We start from the raw sequence: 23,685 nt of genomic DNA on the forward strand, positions 1-23,685 counted from the left end.
AAGTATATATATGAAGTTTCCCTAAACAATATTTTTCTTCATCAAGTACAAGGCTAGTGTAGTCTGTTTTACTTTCAATAGTCCAGTTGGGTTTTTTAAGAGACTAAAAATAGATATATTCTTGGGTTATGGGAGTAGCACTCAGGTAGAGCCCATGTCCAGCATTTGTGAGACAGTATCATCCACAGTGCTGGGAGGCACCCTTTACTATAATATATGTGTGTTCTCTCTCCCCCCCCTTCCCTTACCCCTCTTCTCTCTCATAATTTGCTTCTAATATCTCTTCAGCAAGATGGGCAAGTACTCTGGTGTTTTAAAGTTACTGATCGCTACTATTTTCATTAAAGCAAGGTGTGTTCAGAATATGAGCCCTTGAAGAACAAAAAGCATCCCTTGAGATAAATCCTTGAACCCCACCCTAGGCATTCTAAGTCAGAGACCTCAGGTGGAGGGGAGCAATCTGTACAAAGCCAGAGAGCACCTGTGTAACAACCCAGTACTGAGTTCTGCACATGCCCAGTTCAAGGTGAGCTTGGTCTATATGGAAACCAGCCAGGGCTGCACAGTAAGACCCTTTCTCAAAAAGGTGTAGATAAACAAATACAATACACAAATACAAATTTTAAAAAAATGTGTGGATAAGCAACAACAATTTAAATCCCATTAAGTAAAAACTATTAGGATTGCCAGGTAAGTGCTGGTACAAGAAGTCTTAGGTTCTTTTCGACTTAGCAGGGCATGTCTATCCCCTTCGTGAATATCCTCTTTCTGATCAAGTCACAGTTTCTGCTACTCCTCCCCTTTTCCTCTCAAATTTCCCATCCTGTTGATGTCCTTATTTTCCAGTATTTTCGCTGTCATCCCATAACTAATTTCTAAAGCCCTAGCCTCCAAGACACCTTAACTTTGCCTTGAAGGGCAGTGTCTCTGGTCCAGCTTGGCATATTAGTAATAATTAAGTTTCTCCTCTTTTTGGAAGCCCTCACTGGCACCTCTGTTAAAACTCTCCACTGTCCTGGCCAGCTTCCACAAGACCACTCTCTCCTACTTCCCGGGCAAGTCTCCCCAGATCTTTCTAACTCCCTTCCTCCAGGGAAATTAAAAAGTACTCTTCCCCTCTTGCCTCCATCCCATTTTGCTTAGGGGAACTTCCCCTTTCCCGCTGAACCCTTACCCTAGTCCCTACTCCAACCGCTCGAAGCCTTCACTCTGGGGGTCCTCAGTCCCGACTCCAGCCCCAGGAGCCCCGCCGGGGGCGGGAGGGGAGGGGGTAGCAGGGCTGCAGTCCCTCCCCCAGCAGTTAGTTCAAGGTCTCCACCCCGCAGACCCTTCCTCCTCCGACCGCTGCCCTTCTCCCCAGGAGGGTTCGCACCCTACTCGGCGCTTTCCTACGCTCCCTGTCACCCCAGCCCCGGGCCGCCCCCGGTCTCCCCACCTCGCACTTCTCCCCGACAGGGGCCACTCCCAGTTCTCCCAGCTCACGGAGAAGTCCCGGTATCTCCCCCTCGTCTCTCCGGCCCCGGGGCCGCTCGCTCCAGGTCGCCCCCGCTCGCAGAGCCCCGTCGCTCCGGTCTCTTGAGGAAGCCGCACACACACATACACACACACACAACCGGCCTCCGGTCACTGTCCCCCGGGCCGAGCGGCTGGACTGCCCCGGGGGGTGGGGACCTCCCGGCCTGTCCCGCCGGGGTCCCGCGCCAACCTACCTTCCCAGCGCGAACTCCGCCGGCTGGAACCCGGCCGTTCTCCCGCCGCGCCGCACCCGGCCCCGACGCGACCCGGCCCCCGCGGCCCCTGCCTCCGGCCCGCGGCCTCCGCCTCCCGAGCGCAAAGCTAGAGTTTCCGGCCCGCCACCGCCTCCGCGCCTCAGGCCCGCCTGGTCCGCACTCACCTGCCGCTGGCCCTGCACAACTCCAGCACCTCAGACTCTACCTCCGCCGCCAGCAGCCACCAAGCGCCACCACCTCCCCCATGACAACAGGCCCGCCCCATACCACACTTCCAACTTATCCATTGGATGGAGGGGCGGCGGCTCTCTGCGACGATTCGTTGGCTCTTCCTGCCCGTCACCGTGTCTTTACCGCCCCTTTTCCTGGACCCGGTCTTCGCCCCCGCCCGGACCTGGACCGGCCTAGATCGAGCTTTAGTTGTAATTGGTTGACGATTGGGCAGTTCGAAGTTATGATAGGCTACCGACAGTGTCTGTTACCTTAACTGGCAAGGGGCGTGATGGCCTCGGTTGGTTCAAGCCCCGTGCAGTTTGGTTGCGCAGTAGAAAGCAAAGAAGGGGCAGACGCTCACGTCCGAGGTTACCGGGAAGGGTTAACTCTTTGTTATGAGGCTGGCGCTGTAAACTCTCCCTTCTCTAGTTCTTTCCCTACAAGGGGAAACATTTCTGCCAGCTTATGGAGGTAACGCTTGCAAAACATCGACTTCAGAGGTTGCGCTTAAGAACGCTCTAATTCCTCAGCAGAAATATATCTCATAGATCAAATTTTTCCTCGTGCTTTCTTGAAGTTTCCTTGAAGTTCTTTCCGGTAGTCTCCATGCTTTAGGTTAGGGCAAAGCGCTGCTGTTTATAAAGCAGTCAGCTTCCGTTGCGATTATAAATATCGTTAAGAAACTGAAGAATCTGTCATATTAAGAGTTCTCCAGCTTACAGACCCACTCCCCTAGGGTCTTACAAGTGACCAAACAACCATCAGCAAGTTTTGAAGAGACGGGGAGCGGGTTAGCCCTTATGGTGCTTCGGAAATGAGAATTTCGCCGCCGCCGCCGCCGCCGCCGCCGCCGCCGCCGCCCCGCACCCCCATCACCACCACTACCACTTCCCAATAGTACTAGGCTTGGGCTTTTAAATTCAGCATTTCTTAAATAGCATTACTGATGTCTGTCAGATCCTAATCTCTCTGTCTGTCTCTGTCTCTCCCGCCCTGCCTCTCCCTCCTTTCCTTCCCGTTCTGCTCTCCTATTCCTAGCAGTCTAAATTAGAACCACTGAATGAATTACAGGTCTTCCCCCCCCCCCCACCCACACTTGGTACAATACACGAGAATAAATGATTACATTCCTTATTCATTTGGGTACAAATCCCGGTAGGCATTTTTGAGAAATCTGGTGTTGCTATAAAAACTCTGCTCCTAGAAATACATTCGTCATTAGCTTTCTCTGCTTTCCCTTTTCATCCCCACTGCTTTTCCTGCTCTTAAATAACAAAATGCTGGCCTGATTACTCTTTCAATTTCTAAGTCAAATTTTAATATGCTTTCTCTACAACTCCACCTGGAATATGCAAACCTTGGTGATAAATTCTAAGGCGGCCTGTGCTCTCAAACACAAGGTCTTACATTGAAGGCCCTCCTGTGGAAGCAGATGTGGACTTTGGAAACTTTGAACTTTGCCCCTGCCTTTTTTGCTGTAACTCGTCCCATATCTCTTTTATTTATTAACCTATCTGCCCTTTGCAAAGCAAGCTCTAGAATCTTGTTATTTGGGGGTGGGGTTGGGGGAAAGCTGTCTCTTTTCTTAACCTGTATTTTTGTTGAGTTTAAATAAACTGCACAATTCTATCATCAAACTAAGCGGAAACCATTCCTCCAGTAACTATACACAACAATAAGGTGTTTCTTCCCCCCCCCCCCCCCCCCCCCCAGTTATCTTCCGGAACCTTCTTCCCTTTTCTCTCATCCTCACCTTCCAATTTAGAAATAACCTCCCATTCAATTCAGTGACTCACAGAAAATCCACAAAAGGAAAGTGGAAAAGCCAAAATAACTTCAGAGATGTCTGAATCATTTCACTGAAGGAAAGACCGTGTGCTGACCACGATAAGATGGAAGTTAAAACACAAGGCCTGAGCATGTGCAAATAACTTGTGAAGTAACTTGTGCAAATAGGAAGCTGCCTGGTAAGAACGCAACACCCGAGCATCCTTTTAAACAGCCTTTTGATGTGTTGCTGGCAGCCCCCTTCTCTCTAGCCTTGGCGATGTGCCGGACTACCAATTTTAGAGCAAGTTAGAAGGCAATTAATGTCCTAGCAGATAGGAAGCAATGACATCATAGAAGGGCATGGCCCTTATTATGGTGCTCCGGGTAATAATGGCTCTTGCATAGCCACAGTGACTAGGTGCCATACATAGAATTAGGCCAGTCTCTCTAAGGAGATTTGCCATCTAACTTTAGGAACTCAAATTGCTATCACAAGTGTTGGTGGATACTTGCCACAAAGTCAGCCTCTCATTATTCCCACCACTGAAAACAAGGGGTTCTTGAGCGCTTCTGGTCATTCCTAGGCATCTACTTCTATCACTCCTCTTTGTAAAGTAAGCGAAGATTTAAAATAAGTGTATATACAAACAGCAGGTAGAGAAAAAACTTGCAAAAAGGAAGGCTTTCAGACGCATACTTTGAACTAACAGAGGCTGGTGTGTTGTGAAAACTACACGGCACTGGGGAGATTCTGGTGCAAAACTGCGCTTTGGTTCTATACTCACACGGTAACCCTGTAAACATAATTACCCTCCGGGCTTGGCTTTTTCCTCCCGGTGCTGTGTACTTGTCCATCGCTCCCAGACCCCACACCCCCTCTTAGAAAGCAAGAAGCACGGAGCCTGGTTGTCTGCAGATCCGTGTTGTATGGCTGCCCATGGAGGATGGTGCGGATGCTATTATCTGTTCCAGACTTCGTGACTGAAACCGTGCTGGCAGGTATAGTAGGAGCAAATGCAACTCTTATAAATACCAGCTGAGTGGGAACTGCAGGGCTTGGTTTGGCACTTCCAATGTCTGAGGAGTACAGTAGCGTGTCCCAGGCCCTCGTAAGTTTGTTTTTGTTTGTTTGTTTGGTTGGTTTTGGTTTTCTGATACAGAGTTTCTCTGTGTAGCCTTGGCTGTCCTGGACTCACTTTGTAGACCAGGCTGGCCTCGAACTCACAGCAATCCACCTGCCTCTGCCTCCCGAGTACTGGGATTAAACAAGAGGTCCTGAGTTCAATTCCCAGCAACCACATGGTGACTCACAACCACCTATCATGTGATCTGATGCCCTCTTCTGTAGATAAAGCACTCATATACAATAAATAGATAGATAGATAGATAGATAGATAGATAAATAAATAAATAAATAAATAAATACACCACACCCGGCTTGTCTTCTTTTTACAGTGTCCTGTTTCAAAGGGCAGCATTCAAGTCTCCTTTTGCTTCTTTTTCTTTTTCCTTCTGGTTGTTTGTTTGTTTGTTTGGGTCTAAAGGAGCAAAACCACCTGAGCTATATTTCTTGCCTGTGGAATTCTTAAACTCTCCCACCCCCGTTTCTGGACACAACTCCAATTCCAAATGGGTTTAGAGAAGTAAATCACTCTGAGAGCAGACAAGAGCAGCCATTGCAGGCAAGCCAAGATTATGTGATAAGAGGTGGCTTCCTGAGGTGGGGATCCCAGAAGGGAGAGGCTAACAAGGAGGGGGCATGGGTTAGAAAGAAAAGAGGGATTTGGGGAGGAGGAAAGAATAAGAGAAAAAGGAGAGACCAGACCTGAGAGGACAAGGTAAGGAAAGCCAGCGCACAAGTGCAGAAGCTAAGAGTGCTGAGCGTGCTGGGAGGCCTGCCCCTTTCAGGCCTGCCTGTGGACTTTAGACCAGCTTGCACAAGGACACCAATAAAACACGGTGTCTGCCCCCCCCCTCCTCCCGTAAAAGGAAAAGAGGCCTGGGGTACAGCCTATAGCTCTCTCGCTCCATATCTGCTTGGAAATCCTCCCCACCTTCAAAACCTGCTGCTCTGGCACCAAGTCAGAGCTGATAAAGGAAGGACAGAGTTACCCAGCCAGCCCAAGAGCGTGTCTTCATAAAGTTGCACTCCAGCTGAACACAAGGGGAAGGACGATTTTTACCATTCCAAGCTGAAGAACTTCTAATCGGTGGAAGCGTCCCTTCTACCTGAGCCGCATGTTATAGGGAAAATAGTGTCCTTATGTATAAATGGATGATGATGCATTAGCTCACAGTGCTGCCACTGTGCTATTGAAAGGGCGGGGGGGATCCCTAGTTACTATCACCAAATCTATGGGTGGACCAGCTATTCTTCTACAGCAGGGAGTGGGCCAAGCAAAGCACTTAGCACCATTTAAACTTTTGTCCATCCCTGTTTTACATGCGTACAGAGTGTTTCCTGGAAACATGGCTCTTTTCCAAAGATTTCTCAGAGCAGAGTGCCTTCTAGAACTCTCATGCCCGAGACACATGGAGCCTTACAAGAAAGTACATTTGAACTTGGACTCTTCTTGTTTTGTTTTGAGACCTGGTCTCACTATGGAGCCCAAGCTGTCCCAAACTTAATAGCAATCCTCCTGCCTCAGCTCCTTCAGTATTGGGACTGTAGGTACACAGGACTTGAACTAATACTCTTTTGAATCTAACACTCTCACATATACCATATTCATTAATAGCTTTGGTTCTGTCATTTACAAACTGTAACTAACTTTAGGAAAGTTGATCCATCTCCCAGAGCTTCAGGTTCGCGTTTACAAAATGAAATGTAGCTGGGTGTGGTGGCGCACGCTTTTCATCCCAGCACTCGGGAGGCAGAGGCAGGTGGATCTCTGTGAGTTCAAGGCCAGCCTGGTCTACAAAGTGAGTCCAGGACAGCCAAGACTACACAGAGAAACCCTGTCTCAAAAAAAAAAAAAAAAAAAAAGAAGAAGAAGAAGAAGAAGAAGAAGAAGAAGAAGAAGAAGAAGAAGACAACAAATCAAAAACCAACAGCATTGATTATATCACAACATCCTGGTGCAGCTTTGCTGTGTCCCCTGGCTCTGGATCTCTCCTAAGGTTGTGACCACTTCGTGCATTTGCTTCTTGGCTCACTTACACGGTCTTTGGCAGGATTAAGGTCCTCAGAGAATTTACCTTAAAGCCTTAGTTCCTGAGGAGCCGCAGATAGCAGGCCTCCATCAGTGCTTTGCCTCAGAGACTTTTTATGGATCATGACCTAACAGGGCAGCTAGCTTACTTCATCAGAACAAGCAAGAAAGCAAGAGAGAAGGCCAGTCAGAGAAATGCCAGCAAGAGAGAGGTTAACAGTCTCTGTACTCCAATCAAAGAAGTGATGTCCTATCTCTCTTGCCACATTCTTTTAGTTGTGCTATTAGGCTCCGCCTACATTTGGGGGGAGGAGCTTACTCAGTATATAAACACCCCCTGGCGGCTCATTATAAGGAACCATTTTAGAACTAGCCTACTTTAGCTGGGTGGTGGTGGCAGCAGTGTATGTGCTTAATCCCAGCACTTGGGAGGTTGAGTTAGGCTGTTAAATTCGAGGCCAGCCTGATCTACAGAGTAAGTTCCAGGGCAGCCTGGGCTACACAGAGAAACCCTGTCTGGAAAAACTTACCTACTTTAGGGCAATATGTCTTGCCTGTAGGGCTCACTTAAAAATGAAATGAAAGGGGCAAGCACGCGTTTAATCCCAGCACACGAAAGGCAGAGGCAGGAGGATCGCTGTGAGTTCAAGGCCAGCCAGGTCTACAAAGTAAGTCCAGGATTAGCCAAGGCTACACAGAGAAACCCTGTCTCAAAAAACCAAAACCAAAAAAAAGGAAAGAAAAAAGAATAGATGCAGTTCGGAGCTAGCATATATAATGCAATCTGTAACGTAAACGTATATAACTATTATTTTATTAATGTTACTATTTGAGTGTATATAAGGTTTGTTTTTCTCTCCTGACTACCAGAAGAAAACCTTTTATGAGAAATAAGTGAGAACATACATCATCCAATCCTGACACATCGTAACTATTAAGTTATTAATTATTACTAACAGTATTAACGTGTGATACCTCGTTGGCTCTTCATGCTATTGGAAGGAAATGCTAACAACTGGTGACTTTCACAAGTTGATCTAATTTCCATATGTTGCTTTCCAGTTTGCAGTGAGTAGCCTACACTTGCCAGGGCACAATTCTAGGCTTAGGCTTCAAAAAAGCATAACCTAGTCTAATTTCCTGTGTTCCCTATGAGAAGTGTGTGCTGGAAACCTGCAAAATCAGCGAGTCATGAGAGCACCTCCAATTCCAGAAACATGCGCATCTGGCTTCACCCAGGTTCTGTTGACAGGGCGAGAGGGCGGGGATGGGGGTGGGGTGGGGGGAGTGCATCAAGAAGGATAAGCAATGTCTTAGAGGTGTGACCTTTCCCTTCCCAAAAGAATCTGGTCACTAGCCGGGTGTGGTGGAGCACGCCTTTAATCTCAGCACTCGGGAGGCAGAGGCAGGCGGATCGCTGTGAGTTCGAGGCCAGCCTGGTCTACAAAGTGAGTCCAGGATGGCCAAGGCTACACAGAAAAACCCTGTCTCGAAAAAAGAAAAGAAAAAAAAGAATCTGGTCACTGTGATAATGTGGCGCCAATCCTCGGCTGAGGACCAGAGAGACCGAGCAAGCTTCGTGTCTCTGCAGAAAGGACAACGGCGCTTCCACACCTGGGTCGGAGTTGCCAGAACCAAGAGATGAGACTGGATAATGAATAGCAATTTTACAGTTAGAAAATCGTGAGAAGCCGGGCGGTGGTGGCGCACGCCTTTAATCCCAGCACTTGGGAGGCAGAGGTAGGTGAATCGTTGTGAGTTCGAGGCCAGCCTGGTCTACAAAGTGAGTCCAGGACAGCCAAGGCTACACAGAGAAACCCTGTCTTGAAAAACCAAAAGAAAAAAAGAAAGAAAATCGTGAGAAGAGTCCAGGTTGCACTATGCCTGCTAAGGAAGGAGGTCAACCCGATCCGGCAGGGCTGGCTTGAAACGAACTTCCTTATAAGGGAGGAAGATCTTGAGGCTTGGCCTGGAGCCAGAGAGGAGGGACTCTATAGTCAAGGAAACCCCATTATTTTGGCTTTGAGTCATTTCGCAAGGCTCAGCCATGACTATGATACAAGAAGAGTTTGGGAGGAGGATAGCATCCCTGAAGGATAGATAGTTCTTAAGCTAAAACGTCTGTTGCAGCCCCAGCGCGAGCTACTTAGCAAAACCTGCCTCAGAACATAAACAAAGAGAGCCAGAGAGATGGCTCAGCCTGTGAAAGTCCCTGCCAGACAAGCCGGGACCTGAGTTCAGAACTCACATAAAAGGGTGGAAGGAGACAACTGCTCCTGAATCTTGTCCCCTGACCTTCGCACGCATGAAGGCATGTGCTTGCACACACACACACACACACACACACACACACACACACACACACACAGCACACACACACACACACACACACACACACACACGCACATACATAAATTAAACAAATTTAAAAACCTGTGGATTCTCATTCCTTCCAAACACCCTCATGTTATGGTGACCCCTGCCCCAACCATAAAATTATCTTGTTGCTACTTCATAACTGTAACTTTGCTATGGCTATGAATTGTAACATGAATATCTGGTAAGAAATCCTGTAGGGGTCGCGACCCACAGGTTGAGAACCTTCTTTGTAGCTAGACCACTGTTCAAGTTTTTGCAATTCATTCCGTCTCATCTATTCAGGCCAGGAGAGCTATTCAACACCCCTCCCCATCTCCTCCCTCCCTCCCTCCCTCCCTCCCTCCCTCCTCCCTCCTCCTCTACCATCTATATTTTCACACGTTCCATTCTACTGTGTTCCACTCTCCTAAAGTAAGCACTTTAGGACCCTTTAGGCTGGAGCTGGCTCCGGACCCAGGGTCATCTCTAGCAACATCTGCTGAGTGGTGCACCTTAAAGCTCAGTAAATCATCCCAGGTAATACTGGCTTATACGTCTGCCTCAAAATCAAGTCACCTGAGGAGCTACGGCTAGAGCTGAGCCAGTAGCTGGCCTGCCTAGCATGTTCATGAGGTTCATGAGCCAGGTGCTATGGTGCCCTCCATTAACCTCAGGGCTCTGGAGGAGGAAAGGAGAGCATCAGATGACCTTGGTGCCATCTTTATCTGCAAACTAAGTTCAAGGCCAGCCTGGACTGTGTGAGACCTTGGTGTGAGACCTGTTGTTATTGTTGTTGTTGTTTTGTTTGTGTGTGTGGGGGGGGGATCTTTGTTTTTTTAAGCCCACAGATTTTTCTGAGCACCATCAACCCTGGTTGGCTCTCCTCCTTACACGGTGCCCAAGTGTTACTACATTTGTACACAGAGCCAAAGCAGAAGTTGCAGAGCACAGTCCAGAAGGGTAAAGGGGAGGTATGTACCAATGTCAAGTTCCTCTTCTGATAACTCTTATCTTCTTTCCCTCCAACTCTGTGTTTCCTCTGGTGGGGACAGAAGAGAACAGTGAGTTTCAATACCTCTTAATAGCTTGAGAAGACCTCTGGCTGCCCCTTAGCAGACTGGCCAATTTTAGGAGGGACCGAAGACTTGACTCCACACAGGGATGCTGTGTTTATTTATTCAGCCTTTTCCTACACTGCAGTGAGAGCAGCAGCCACTTGGTTTCACCCTCAGGAAGTGTATTTAGTGGTAGGCTTCCTTTCTTTTCCTGTTAGTTTCCTGCAAAAGGACATCATTGTCTTTCATCAGCAGATGATGAAAAGGATGTTGTCACTCAAATGGAGACAGACAAAACATATTTCCCATCCCAGACCCAGACCATCCCAGGGGCCTAGAGCATTGCTTCTGATTTTAGAAATAGCAGCAGATGCTAGGGCGTTATGGTGCACACCTTTAATCCCAACACTTGGGAGGCAGAAGCAGGCAGATCGATGTGAGTTTGAGGTCAGCCTGGTCTACAAGTGATTCCAAATCAGCTAAGGCTGCACAGAGGAACCCCATCTTGGAGGGGCAAGAAAAAGCAAAGAAAGAAATAGTAGCAGAGGCTGGTTTTCATCTCTGTGTGGGAATGTGTGACTGTGAGGAGTGTGTGCATGTGCACACATGCACACGTGCGTTCTGAGGCCAGGAGTCGACAGTGGGTATCTTGCCATCTTTTTTAGACCAGGCTGGCCTCGAACTCACATCAATCTGCCTCCTTCTGCCTCCCAAGTGCTAGGATTAAAGGCGTGAGCCACCACGCCCAACCCACGCTCATAGTCTTGGTAAGACTGTCTGGCTAACATGTTCCTGTTCTGTCTCCCCAGCACTAGCTTACTAGCATGCACCTTCCATGTCTGACTTTTTTTTTTTTTTTTTTTTAATACAGATGCTAGGAATCTGGTCTCTGGTTCATATGTTTGCACAAAAGCTCATCCCTGGCTGTGCCATCTCCTCAGCCCTCAGAAGCTGATCTTCATGTCTGTCTCCCTGGTGCTGTCTTCAGTCTTCCTTCTGCAGTTCATAGTCTAGCCCTGCCCCCTCTCCCTGTCAATATAATAATTATATCTTCCCCTTGAATAGAAAAGTTTTCACACTTTCCCAAAGTAGCATCGCATTGAGTAGGAACAAGACTGGAGGCCTAGAACTGGCGTAGCCTAGTAGCTATGCTGGAACAGTAGCATGACGGGGCAGCCTGGGGTTTGTAAAATCATATCGCTTTTTTACCCAAAATTGGGTTTTGCTTGCTGGTTTCCACTCATCTAGCAGATCACCTTCAAAGGTACCGCTGCAGGTGGGCCCCGACATCCCCTCTCGGCCCCCACTTGATGATGTGTGTCTGCGATGCGCGCCTCCCTTGGGTAAATTTGCTCAGTGTCTCTCCATCTTATGTTGTGTCCGCTCTGTGAATCCAAGGATCACATCCTTTCTCCTCATGGCTGCCTCGCTCAGGGCCCAGCCATCAGTAGATCACTAAGTCTTTAGTGAATGAATGAGTGAGTCAGAAACTGTCTCTAGGAGTAGCCTTGCCACAATCATTTATTTTGGGGTCTTATTTAGGAGAAAAAAAAAGGCATGTACTAATTATCATACCTTGATCACTGGTGGTTACAGTAATTAGTAGCTAAAAGGACAGGGGTGGACGGTGACTAACTAAAGCTCCCCACTAGCCCAGCACTCTGAGTTTGGGATCCCACTGCCGGCTTCTGTTGGACTCCTGTAGAAGGAGCCATTCCTTTGATAAATTCTGTAGGGGAGTTGCCGACTGCCTTCCCTATCGCCAGTATTAGGAACAGGCAGCACTCAATTTCCCCTAACTCAGCAAAACCTTTCTGGTCTGAAATTAAAGACCCAGAGTATTTCTGCGGCTTTCTCTTTCAGCCTTTGAGCGGATTTCCCCATCTAAGGTCTGGGCTGAGTCACCTCTCCTCCGGGAAAAACAAGTTAACTCCCTTAGGATGGGTGGTGGAAGACTTAGCCTTCTAATCTCCTTCTCCATCCTTTCAGGCCAAGGTTCATTGCCTAGAGGGCAAAGGGAGAGAAAAAGAAAAAAAAAGAAAAGAAAAGAAAAGAAAAGAAAGGAAGGAAGGAAGGGAGAAAAAAAAAACAAACAAAGCTCCTCTCCGTTCCTCCCAAGCTCCTGGCTTTTTTTTTTTGTCTTGTCTCCTGCCTCAAAGAAAGGGGATGGAGAAGAAAATGAAGCCGGAGAAAGGGGGATGGTACCCAGGGCAGGGGGAGATAAATTGGGATGAAGGATAACGAGACAAGAAGACTCCCTGGAGGTTCTTCCACACTTCTCACATCCAGGACAGCTGAGGCACAGCTGAGTTGCCAGGACACCAGGGAACCCAAAAAATGCAGTCAGTGGGAGGTGATGACAGCTGAGAAGCTGCCAGATCTGATGTTGGGGGAAGGGGGCTATCGAAGCTGTGCCCTATAGGAGCATCTCGAACTGCACAAGATTGGGTAGACAGTAGAGGGAGTGGGCGTTTAGTGTGAGACCTCGAATCCAGAGGCCTATACTATTTCTGGCTCAGTAGGCAATTTATAGGGAGGACCCCAAGCAAAGGATGAAGGGCAGTGACGTGGCTTAATCAGCTCCCTCGGGGATGGGCAATGTTTCCAGAACGCTTTGAAATCTCTAGATGAAAGGAAGTGCTAAGAAAAGCTGTCATTACTTTGAGTTCTGATCATAGAGGAACCAAGGCATTTTGAGTTCTTGTATTGGGATCAGAAACTGAAATATTCTCATTTTGTGTAGACTCCCGAGAGCTTTTTTCTAAGGATGTCGATTGACAACAGGATCAATAGCAGGTCCCTGGAAAATGCAACCAGATAGGTTAGAGGGCTGGCTTAGTGGGTTAAGAATAGCTTGCAAAGCCTGGAGTTTGGATCCCAGCAGCTCCAGGTTCAGTGAGAGACCCCATCTCAAAGGAATAAGGGAGACAGTAGGACATCAGTTTCTTTCTCTGGCCTGGACTCTCTGCATGAACACAGGTGTGCATACCGACCTACATACTCACATGTGCGTACATGACACAAACACATGAGCAGAGACCATACTTGTGCATATATGTGTGTGCCCACACACACACACACACACACACACACACACACACACTAAATAAAGAAGATATAAGATATAAGCTGAACCTTATCCTATCAAATATAGAAATTTCCAAGCTAAGTCAAACAAGTTTTCTAAGCAAACTAATTTTCACTAGGCCAGACTTACTTAGGGGGTGATGTACAGACTATGATACCTCTCCCTCTCTTGGATAGTTTTACATATACAAAAAGGCTATTTAAAAACTAGGACTTGAGCCAGGCGTGGTGGCGCACGCCTTTAATCCCAGCACTCGGGAGGCAGAGGCAGGCGGATCACTGTGAGTTCGAGGACAGCCTGGTCTACAAAGTGAGTCCAGGATGGCCAAGGCTACACAGAGAAACCCTTTCTCTAAAAAACAAAAACAAAAACAAAAACAAAAGAAAAACCAAACCAACCAAGCAAACTAACAAGCAAAAAAACAAAAAACTAGGACTTGGGCTAGATCTAGTGATATAGGGGTCTCTGGAAGCTGAGGCAGGAAGATTTTTTTGAGTATGGAATTACATATTGGAGGCCAACAAGAGCCACACCAAAAGGTTCTGTCTCAAACAAATAAACAGTAACAACTTTGATTTGCTGAAGGATGCTTGAAGATTCCAGAAGGTCAAGTGTGCCTTCTGCCAAAGGGCAGAAATAAATAAACAAACAAATAAGAACAAGGAGATATGTATGTAAACCAGATCCTTGAATTTGGCAGATCCATGATCTAGGTATTTCCCTTCTTCATACTTGGTCATACTTGGTCATAAATACTCCCACCACATTCCCTCTTCTGCTCTGTTTCCTGAAGCTCCCAGACTTTCGCTCCCCAGGGGCACCTTTGTTACAGAGCTCTCCGTGAAATACTAGACCTGTCCTGATCCCTCCCTCCAAGGTTCACAGGCTGACCAGGCTCAAAACCAGACCTTTAATCCAAGCCTGAGGCAAGCTCGTGCTTGTCAGGATCCACCCAAGAAGCAGTCACTTCATGTCTTAGTCATCTTAGGGACAGGTACAATTTTCTGTCCTTGCACAAAGTGGACAAAGGTTGTCTAGCTAACGCTGCTTTTAAAAGCAAAGAGATCTCAAGGCCAAGCATGTGATGCAAGCTTTCAGGAGACTGGAGCTAGGTGCATAGCATAAACACCGCAGACAAAATGAATATGGTGAATGTAGCTGCATCTTTAAAACCTTGAGTCCCAGGGTCCAGTAATGTTAGGCTTAGGATATATCTGTATGCACATACACAGACAGACAGACAGACGGACGGACAACTGCTTTAAACTCTGGGTAATAACAGCATAGAAGTCATTACCCAGAAAAAGGACATAACCAGAATATAGACTTTGTCCAAGAGGATTTATGAATTATAAAGCCACGAATGAGGGAGATAATGTGGATCATTAAGGAGATACTTTGCAACACTGATCCTATGTGAGAACTCTAGGCTCCTCTCCTAGTTCCAGGGATTTCTATGTAGATGGTTAAACTAGGGTTCAGGAATCTAATTATAACTGCATTACCAGAATAACCTGTCCTCCAAGGTGAAAAAACAAAAACAATCGGATGGGCCGTAGATCTGACCCAACCTGCTAATCACTGTAACTAACTGTTTGGCTGGTAAATGACAGTTCACAGACAGACACAGCTAGTGACTTGGGAAGAAGCTCCAGAGTAGCCATTAGGTTCTGAATCAGTGGGTCACATCAAGCAGTGTCGTTGTCTTCTGCTCCCTGGTGCTGATAGGGCCTTCCTTTAAGCTCTGTGAGTCCCTCTCACCTCTGGAGTAAGTCAAGGGGCTTGGAGAACAAGAACTATTACTTTCAGGAGGAGGTTTTCAGAGCTGCTTACTCAGAAAAGGCATAGACCTCTTCACACAGTCTCACATGGCTCCTTTTGCACAGTTTAAAAGGCATTCTTTCACTCAGGAACTATTTCTTGGCTAAGAATTACACACATTCTTAGTTGTTAAGGTGGGTCAAACCTCTTGCCTGACCACAAGCCTGACAGTCTGAATTCAATCCCCAAGTCCTAGTCGGGTGTGGTGGCCCACGCCTTTAATCCCAGCACTCGGGAGGCAGAGGCACATGGATTGCTGTGAGTTCGAGGCCAGCTTGGTCTACAAAGCAAGTCCAGGACAGCTAAGGCTACACAGAGAAACTCTGTCTCAAGAAGACCAACTAACCAACCAACCAAAGAAAAAAACCCAAAAAACAAAACAAAACAAAAAAACCCAAATTAATCCCCCAGTTCCCACAGTTGAAGGAGAGAAATGGCTCCTGAAAGTTGTCCTCTGACTACATACACACACACAGACAGAGAGAGAAAGAGAGAGAGAGAGAGAGAGGGAGAGAGAGAGAGAGAGAGAGAGATTAATAAAAACATTTAAATTAAGCATATTCTCTAGGCCAATAGCTGATTGCTAAGGATATACGTAAATTAATTAAATATGTGTAAAACATCAGACTAAGATTAAGTCTCTCAGCAATCTAGTAGGCTAAAAACTACTTTTGGACTAGAGAGCTGTCTTGACTGCTAAGAGCACTTGCTGCTCCTGCGGAGGACCTGAATTCAGTTCCCAGCACCCACGTGAATGGCATGTGCAGCCATTCATAACTCCAATTCCAGGGGATGTGACACCTCTTTTGATTTCCGAGGGCTCCAGGCATGCATGTGGTGTACATGCATAGACACAGACAAACCGCTCATGCAAAAGAAAAGAAATACATCATTTAAGAAAATTTAAACTACATTTTGTTCTAGTGGCTGAAGTTAGTAAAACAGCCATCTCAGGAAACCTAAGAAGTAATTTTTTTGTTTTTGTTTCTGTTTTGAGACAGGGTTTCTCTGTGTAGCTTTCGCTGTCCTGGACTCACTTTGTAGACCAGGCTGGCCTCGAACTCACAGTGATCCGCCTGCCTCTGCCTCCCAAGTGCCGGGATTACAGGCGTGTGCCACCACACCTGGCTAAGAAGTAATTTTTAATTTCCTTAGGAACACAGCATTTCTGTCCTTTAGAAGATAAGGCCAAGAGCAGCTGTGAAAGAGTGTGCACACCAGGGCTGGAGAGATGGCTCAGAGATTAAGAGCATTGACTGCTCTTCTATAGGTTCAGAGTTCAATTCCCAGCAACCACAGGGTAGCTCGCAGCCATCTATAATGAGATCTGATGCCCTCTTCTGGCGTGCAGGCATAAATGCAGGCAAAGCACTGTGTACATAATAAATAAATAAATCTTTTTAAAAAGTGCACACCTTTTCATCTCAGTGCACCTACAGGTGAGAGATGCAAATGTTCAGGGGAGGAGAACTATGTGGGTAGTGCTCACCAGCCCTAGGCGGAAGTCATTCCTGGTCATATCATCACAGCAACAAGTGGGACGGTCCTGCTGTTACACAGAACCTGGTACACACCGAGTGTCTGTGCTTCATTCAAAATGAGTGAGTGAGTGAAGCTTAAATTACAGGAGTCACTTCCTGCATACTCTTTGTTTTTTTGTTTGTTTGTTTGTTTTTGTTTTTTGTTTTTTGAGACAGGATTTCTCTGTGTAGCATTGACTGTCCTGGACTCTCTTTGTAGACCAGGCTGGCCTCGAACTCACAGTGATCCATGTGCCTCTGCTTCCCAAGTGCTGGGATTAAAGGCGTGTGCCACCACTGCCCCGCTTCCTGCATGCTTTTGTACAAGTCACAGGATCTTTGCTTGCGTATATAGGTTTGTGTTTATATGTGGGATGGGAGCACAGAGGTCAGATGTCTTCTTGATCGCTTTTTGACCGTATTTAAAACACAAACAAACAAAACAAAAAAACAAAATTGGGATCTCACTGCGTGAGACCTGGCTGGCCTGAAACTGTGTGGACCAGGTTGGCCTTTAACTTGCAAAGATCCTCCTGCCTCTGCCTCCCAAGTGCTGGCTTTGAAGGTGCATAGTACAGAGGCAGGCGTGGTGGCACACGCCTTTAATCCCAGCACTTGGGAGGCAGAGGCAGGTGGATTGCTGTGAGTTGCCTGACTAGTCTCTAACTTGGGCCATTATTGCTTCAGCCCCATATTTGCTAAGACCACAGATGTGTACCAACACCACGCCTGGCATGTCATAGAATCTTTGGCATGGGGAACTGCAGCTGTGCTGGTACTGACCATTACTTGTTTTTGTCTGCAGTTGAAACTTTACTTGTTTTTGTCTGCAGTTGAAACATTACTTGTTTTTCTCTGCAGTTGAAAACATTGTGCTCCACTGGTTGCCTCCATTTTCCTTGTTTTGAGTCTCATTATTTGGCCTTTGGTTTGCTCCCTCTTGGGGACTTTCCATAGTGCTGTTTGATTGCTGGTTCCTCCCTTATCATAAGCAGTTCTGTTACTCCCAATAAACGGCATTCTCTTAGCACGAATGACCCATTGTTGTGTCATCTTTTCTTTTCTTTTTTTAAGATATATTTTATTTATTTATTATGTATACCCTGCATACCAGAAGAGGACATTAGATTACGTTATAGATGGTTGTGAGCTACCATGTGGTTTCTAGGAATTGAACTCAGGACCTTTGGAAGAACAGACAGTGCTCTTAACCACTGAACTATCTTGCCAGTCCCGTGTCGTCTTTTCAATCCGCAGACCCTCGCCGTAGCCTAGACTAGACTAGCAGCACAGGCGCTGCACTTTGGCCCTTGCCTTCCTCATGGTGAGTCAGTGTCTACTTTGCTTGCTTGTAATGCAACTAGAAATCACGTTTTAAGAGTCACTGGAAGCCAAGGTGGCTCATACCTTTAATCCTAGCACTTGCAGAGAGAGAGGCAGGAGGATCTCTGTGATTTCGAGGCCAGCCTGTCTACAAACTGAGTCCAGGACAGCCAGGGCTGCACAGAGAAACCCTGTCTTAGCAAAAAAAGAAAAGAAAAGAAAAGAGTCACTGGAGCTGTGCCTGGCATACTGTAGGTAACTGGCAAATGGTCGATGTGGTGGGACTTGATTGTTTTCATAAGAACAGACAACTGGAAGCTACCAGGAAATGACTTATATGGGCAAACTGACATCTAGTGGTGCGTTTTTATAATGTGGGCCAAAAATATAGCTAATGGCTGGCTTGACGTTTAATTTGTAGGGTGGGGTGCGGGGGGGGGGGTGCAGGGATCATTAAACAGAAACAGAGCACCTGCTTTTACACACAGAACAATATTTAACTCTCATCGGTGATTTTTCAAACTTGGCTGTGATTTAGAATGACTTGTGAAGGTTTTTGAAAGCTGCTGATAGAGGGCGTGGTGGCACACAGCTTTAACCGCAGCACTCCAGAGGCAGAGGCAGGTGGATCTCCGTAAGTTCCAAGCTAGCCTGGTCTACGTAGCGAGCTCCCCGGCTAGCCAAGGCTTCATAGTGAGACCCTGCCTCAAAACAGACGAACACATAATAAAAGAGAAACCTGCTGATGTCTACAGCTCATCTTCTGAGTCTGATTGAACTTGAAGGAGGTGCAGCTCAGGCTCTCTCTGTCTCTGTCTCTCCCATCTCGATTTTTAAAAAGTTTTAGCAGCGACATTTTTATAAAGATTTTAGTAGGTAACCAGAAGCTGGACGTGGTGGTGATAGCTGTGGTATTAATACTTGGAAAGAAAATCAACAGTGCAAGGCCAGCCTGAGCTACAGGAGACCCTGTCTCAACACACACACACACACACACACACACACACACACACACACACACACCATATTATATACACACATAGATCATCCGCATACCCAGACACATCACACACACACTCACACATATATGGAACGAGGCTGAGAATCATTGCAGTGGCCCATTAGGTAACTATTTATTATTCTCTTAATATGTAATCAAAGAAAATAAAACCTAGAGGGTAATTTCTGCAAAGTCACAGAGTAGGCCAAAAGAATTTGAGCTCGAGTGTCCCATAATCCCCCATCTGATGCTGACTGTGCAGAGGTTTCTAGAACTCTGATAGTCTCTGAATAGCCTCTGCAGATAAGAGTCTAAGAAGGACCAGTAAGGATTTGCCCAGGCTGTGAGCTGCAGCTCTGCAGAGAGCTCGGCCGGGTCGCATGGTCTAAGGAAGCCACCGACTGTCTGATCTTCTCTCTAAACTCATGAGTTTAAACTTCATGAGTTTTAAGCTCTACTGTTCTACTAATGGACACATTAGCAGCGTGAGAAGCAGGGCCTGGTGGCACACACCTGTAATCCCAGCACTCAGGGAGGCAGAGGCAGGTGGACCTCTGGGAGTTCAAGGCCAGCCTGGTCTACAAAGTGAGTCCAGGACAGCTACATAGAAAACAAAACAAAACCCTGTCTCAAAAACAGCAAAAACAAAAAACAAACAAAAAAAACCAAAAAACCAACCAAACAAAAGAACACCAAACAAAACAGTGTGACGTTGTGAATCAAATTACTGTAACACAAACTGGTGTGTGTGTGTGTGGGTGTGTGTGTGTGAAAAAGAGAACAGGAATTAAAGACAATACAGATTAAATTAAGCATGCAGTACTGAGGCCCAGGAAGGAGCAGACTATGCTAACACTTATCTGAGGCACACTTATCTGCTAGTCATTCAGGGGGAAGGGACAAAAGGTCCCAAACTCTGAGGTCTTGGCCTCCCCCAGAGCTCTTCAGCGGTTGGGTGGTTTTTGAAAGGACAGAGAGAGGAGCACGCATTTGTTTCAAACCCATCCAGTACAAACTAAAGCTCATTTTGGATACAGGAAATGAACAGAGCCTTTCTGGGTCAGGAAGGGAGGCTGCATCCTTAATCACACAGGGACCAGGCCAAAGCCTGCCAACGCCATGCTCACGGAATTGCTAGGACGATTTCCCCGAATTTTATGGTGAATGGATCTTTGGTTCTTGGCAGCATGTGAGAGCAGGTTGAGGAAACTAATGTTCAGCCAAGTGAGCAATAGTCTAGAAACTCATGCTATGAAAAGGCCCTAGTAGAGGGGTCACACACTCAGCCAGAGGGCTGAACTTGGCCCGCAGATATTTTTGGCTCAGTGCTAGTTGGCAGTGTTGTCAATATTTTTCAATTAATTGCCAACATTTGGCTCCAGGAAAATTTCACACAAAACCTGATTTTTATCATGAAATACAGTGGGGTGTGTGCGTGTGTGTGTTTCTAGGGGTTGAACCTAGGGCCTCGTTGGTAGGCAAGAGCTCTACAACTGAGCTACACCCACCATCCCTCAACATAGACTTTTTGTTCTTGAGACAAGATCTTATGTAGACCAGGCTGGCCTCGAACTCACTATGCGTTGTTGGATGAGGTTAGGCTCAGTGTATAGCGGAGTCGGACTTTACGCTTCTGATCTTCCTACCTTTACCTGCTGAGTGCTGGGATTACAGGTGAGTGCCACTGTGCCCTGTTTGTTTTTCGAGACAGGGTTTCTCAGTATAACAGCTCTGGCTACCCTAGACTCACTTTACAGACCAGGCTGGCCTCGAACTCACAGAGATCTACCTGCCTCTGCCTCCCATCACGCCCGCCCAGGGTTTTACAGATGCTAGCGAAGCACTCCACTGACTGAGCTGCATCCTCAGCCCATCCTCCTCCTTCTGACGTATCCATGGTGTCTTTGAGTTTTATTGCTGAGAAGAATAGACCTGGTGGTAGAGAAGGAGCTGAGAGTCTACACCCTGATTCGAAGGCAGCTGAAGAGGACTGTGCCCCACATTGGGCAGCGCTTGAGCCCGCCCCCACGGTGACGCACTTCCTCCAGCAAGGCAACACCTGCACCAACAAGGCCACACCTTCTAATAGTGCCACGCCTCCTGGCCGAGCACCATTCCTATTCAAACCACCATACGACATGACTACCGGTCTATGTATTTAGTAAATGTTTACTAAAAGTGTAGCTCACTAAGAAGCAATGGAGGGCAGGGCACGGCGGCGCATGCCTGTAATCCCAGCACTCAGCGAGGCAGAGGCAGGCGGAGCTCTGTCTACACAGAGAAACCCTGTCTTGAAAACAAAACAAAACAAAATGGAAAGGTACAAGTGAACTTTGAAAGGCAGAGGGGAGAAAGAGACTGCCTTTGGTTTCTGCCAAGCACGTTCCTCCCCATGCCTTTTCTCTCGTCTTTTCCCTCACCAGGAAGGACCCCTCTCCTCCCTCTGCCTCACCAGGAAGGACCCCTCTCTTCCCTCTGCCTACTTGCACAGTCTCAGATCTGATGATAAGCTCCCAGGCTCTCAAGATCCCCCCCAGATCCCTCCTCCCCTGGTCTCCTTTAGCACATCTGCTGCTGCGTGCCACACAAGTCCCACTGGATCGAGCATATTGTCCTGAAAGACTCTTGTATGTGTGTATTATAAAAACCCCTTGTAAATGCCTCGAGAACAAGAGCCGGGTTCTTCTGTCCCGGCTTCATCTCCCATAGCGCTGATGGCCTAAGAGACCCTCTGTAATGGGCTTGCTGCCTCACTGACTGCAGAGTTCAGTTCAGCTCTCCAGCTCTTGCCAGCAACGCAAAGAGTACACAATAAGGTCCTTTCACTATTAAAAGACTGATTCAAAGATAGAGGGGCTGAGAAAGTATGCACACAGAATCAGTCATTGTCTCAGATCTCTCCTGGGAGCCAGGGCCTGGGATCCTCAGGTTAGACTTGGAAATAACTTTGGTATACTGTATGCAGTGGTACATTTTAGGTTAGCGTTTCATTTAGGTGGACGGTATACACCGATAGATAAAAACAGGGAACTGGGAATGTTAGATTTTGCTTATCATGCTCAGGGTCTGGAGTTTGATCTCAGTACTACAAAAATAACAATAAATAATAAGTGTTGGGTTACATCAGAGGATCAAAGAAAGTAAAGAGTTTCTTGAGTGCAGTTAATTGGTATTTCCCAAGTCTCTCCCCCTGTCAGGGCTCAGAGTCAAGAGTTCACAGGGGGAAAAAATGGTTTTTTCATATTCTAATGCTGATAGTGCTACCAGAAGAGAAAATGTGATGGGGGAGTGGGTCGTCTCACACTGCCATTATTTTTTACCTTCCTTCCCCCACCCCTCCCTTCTTCCCTCTCCTTCCCACCTTTCTTTCTGAGCCAGGGCATCAGTAGTCAGCCCTAACTGGCCTTGAGTTCACAGAGCCTGCCTTTGCCTCTCAAATGCTAGAAAGACATGAGCCACCATGCCGGGCCATACTGCCGTTATGTTCCATGGCTTTTTAAAGGTTTAAATAGCAAGCAGCATCTAGAAAAGAGCTATACTCCCACCTCTTTTGTATTCTAAGTTTCTCCTTTTCCATGGCTGTTTTGGATATCAAGGGTACTTATAGATCACCGTCTTATGATACAGGTACAGATTTCAGCCGTTTCTCCATGCCTAAATCTTTAAAGCGGTATATATACTGTCGCGCATGAGATTGCTAACCGGCCTTGGTAAGTTCTAAATATGTTCATGCTCAGCAGTGCAGTGTGAAATGGTTGTGTTGGCTTCTTAGTTTTACCTTTTGTAGTGGTCCTGTAATATTATTACCTTTATATTGCCCAGTGGGTGCAGGGTGCAGTTAAGGGTCTTTTCCATAGAACAAAACTGGGCATGAAAACGTACACATACATTAGACACAGACACACACACACACACACACACACACACACACACACAGACAAACACAAACGCCATCTGGGATGTTTCTTTTGTAAATACACAAGATTCTAGTTTGGGGTTCAGAGAGCAACTTGTGCATCTTGTGAAAAATTCTGAGTCTTTCATAGTAAGATTTATTGGTCAGACATGTATTTAGGATGTGACTTTCAGAGATATGGAGAAATACACTGTTACTTAGTTTGGAGCTGATGTTCTTTAATCCTATGTAAACAGTGCACAAGAAGAAATCAAGTAGAAAGCCAGGCCTGGTGGCACAGAGCTGTAATCCTACCTATTAGGAAGGCCAAGACAAAATGTGCCTGGATTACAGAGTGAGGTCACCAATGCCAGTTTGGACAACTGAATAAACACTCTCTCAGAACTTCAAAAAAATGTTAAAGAGAATCAGGTATGACAGCATGCCTTTAATTCTAGCACTTAGGAGACAGGCAGATCTTTATGAGATTGAGGCCAGCCAAGTCTACATTGAAAATTCTGGATCAGCCAGGGCTGCATAGTAACACCCCCCTCTCCAAATTAAATACAGAAAGGGGGGGGGGGTGCTAGTCTTGTAGTTTAGTGGTAGAGAACTGGCCTCTAATGTATGAGGCCCTTTATTGAATCTCTAGTAGCCTCCCCTCCAACAACAACAAAAGAGAGCTAGAATAATCAGGCCTGCTGGTACACCTGTAGTGCCATACTCTGGAGGCTGAGGCAGGAGGATTGCAAGTTTGTAT

General features: G+C 46.7%; 1 protein-coding gene across 9 annotated transcripts in view; it reads right to left on the reverse strand.

Annotated features, from left to right (window-relative positions):
* Positions 1 to 1,986, reverse strand: part of Numb (NUMB endocytic adaptor protein) — a 114,105-nt gene extending 112,119 nt beyond the window's left edge. For 6 of the 9 annotated variants that reach the window (XM_051148813.1, XM_051148807.1, XM_051148840.1 and 3 more), the window contains exon 1: positions 1,895 to 1,986. The gene's annotated coding sequence lies outside the window, so the exon portion shown is untranslated. Of the gene's footprint in view, positions 1 to 1,709; positions 1,794 to 1,894 lie in introns of those variants that run through there. The other 3 variants (XM_051148821.1, XM_051148832.1, XM_051148797.1) reach the window with 3 other exon arrangements.
* Positions 1,987 to 23,685: the final 21,699 nt, after the last annotated feature.

This window comes from Acomys russatus, chromosome 1 (genome assembly GCF_903995435.1).
Source record: "Acomys russatus chromosome 1, mAcoRus1.1, whole genome shotgun sequence".
In the NCBI taxonomy this organism is placed as follows: Eukaryota; Metazoa; Chordata; class Mammalia; order Rodentia; family Muridae; genus Acomys; species Acomys russatus.